At 31.2% G+C, this 2,114-nt stretch overlaps 1 non-coding gene across 1 annotated transcript; it reads left to right on the plus strand.

Moving 5' to 3' along the window:
• The first annotated feature begins 1,179 nt into the window (after positions 1-1,179).
• On the plus strand, positions 1,180-1,252 carry TRNAF-GAA. Its single transcript has one exon. It is a non-coding gene; the product is annotated as a tRNA-Phe (tRNA).
• Positions 1,253-2,114: the final 862 nt, after the last annotated feature.

Genomic DNA, 2,114 nt, shown 5'->3' on the forward strand with positions numbered 1-2,114 from the left:
TGTGGTCATTTTTATGGTTGCTTGGCAACTATTATTATAAGAGAATTTCATAAGGGGTAGGTATTTATCCCAGCTTCCTGCTAAGTCGATCACATACGTCCTCAACATTTCTTCCAATATTTGCTTGAGCATTTCTGTTTGACCATCTGTTTATGGGTGGAATGTCGTACTATAACTGCGTACCCAATGCCTTTTGTTGAATTTTTCAGAAGCGAGATTTAAATCTGGCATCTCGGTCTAATACTATTGCCTTTTGTTGAATTTCTAGAAGCGTACCCAATACCTTTAGTGATGAATATTCATTTTTAATGTTAGCAAGAGTAGCTCAGTTGGGAGATTGTTAGACGGAAGATTTGAAGGTCACACCTGTTTTATCCACGTTTGACGCACCTAATACAAGTTTATTACCTGACTATACAATCTAAAAACACAACTTGCTTATTCAATCTAAAATTACTAATTATTTCTTTTTTAAATATAATGAATTAGCAGAAGTACCTTTACTTATGAATTTTCATTTTTAATATTAGCGGGGATAACTCTGTTGGGAGAGTATCAGACTGAAGATTTGAAGGTCACATGTTTGTTATCAACGTTCACAGCATCTGATTCTAGTTGCATAACCCGACTATTCAATCTAAAATTAGTCATTATTCTTTTCTGAAATCTCAATGAATTATCGAAAATACCTAACGTGTTCTAGTTCACCGCACCTTATACAAGTTGGATAACTTGAATATCTTATCAAAAATTAGTGATTATTTCTATTTAAAATTAAAATGAATTAGTGAAAATACCTTTACTGATGAATTTTCATTTTTAATGTTAGTGTGGATAGCTCGGTTGAGAGAGCATTAGATTGAAGATCTAAAGGTCTCGTGTTCAATCTTGCATAATTTGACTATTCAATTTAAAATTAGTGATTATTTCTTTCTAAAATTTCAATTAATTAGCGTAAATACTTTTACTTAAAAATTTTCATTTTTAATGTTAGCAGGGATAGCTCAGTTTGGAGAGAGTCAAATTTAATATTTGAAGGTCACGTGTTCGATCTCCATGTTAACCAAACCTATTTCGCATAACCTGACTATTCAATAGAAAATTAGTCATTATTTCTTTTTAAAATCTCAATGAATCAGCTAAAATACCTATACTAATGAATTTTTATTTCTAATGATTGCGGGGATAGCTCAGTTGGGAGAGCGTCAGATTGAAGATCTGAAGGTCACGTGTTCGATCCACGTTCATTGCATTAGCGATTATATCTTTTTAAAATCTCAATCTCAATCTCAATGAATTAGAGGAAGATCTGTCACGTTTTTTATCCAGCTGGCATAAGTTTACCTTTACTTTTTGAATTTTCAATTTTAATATTAGTGAGGAGAGCGTCATATTGAAGATTTAAAGGTAACGTGTTTGATCCACGTTCATTGCATTAGCGATTATTTCTTTTTAAAATCTCAATCTCAATGAATTAGAGGAAGATCTGGCACGTTTTTTATCCAACTGGCATAAGTTGACTAAGTTGCACAACTTAACTATTCAATCTAAAACATGTGATTATTCATTTTTTTATGTTATCTGGAATGGCTTAGTTGGGAGAGCATCAGATTGAATATTGGAAGGTCTTGTGTTTGATCGACATTCATTATATCTTATAGTTTAGTTGATTATAAATTCTTCTTAAAATATAATGAATTAGTGGAAATAGCTTTACTTATGAATTTTTATTTTTAATCTTAGCGGGGATAGCTCAGTTGGGAGAGTGTCAAACTAAAGATTTGAAGGTCACGTGTTTAATCTTCACGTTCACCGCACCAGTTTCCATTTACATAAGCTAACTATTCAATAAAAAATTAGTTATTATTTATTTTTAAAATTTCAATGAATAATGAATTAGCGGAAATACCCTTACACATGAATTTTGATTTTTAATGTTAGCGGGGATAGCTCAGTTGGGAATGAATATCTCAAGGTTACATGTTTAATCCATGTTCACCGCACTTGGTTTATGTTGCATAAGTCTATTAAGTTGCATAACTTTATTCAATCTAAAATTAGTGATTATTTCTTTTTAAAATATAATGAATTAGCGGAAATACCTTTACTTATGA

Source organism: Cucurbita maxima, unplaced genomic scaffold (genome assembly GCF_002738345.1).
Source record: "Cucurbita maxima cultivar Rimu unplaced genomic scaffold, Cmax_1.0 Cma_Scf00400, whole genome shotgun sequence".
Lineage (NCBI taxonomy): Eukaryota > Viridiplantae > Streptophyta > Magnoliopsida > Cucurbitales > Cucurbitaceae > Cucurbita > Cucurbita maxima.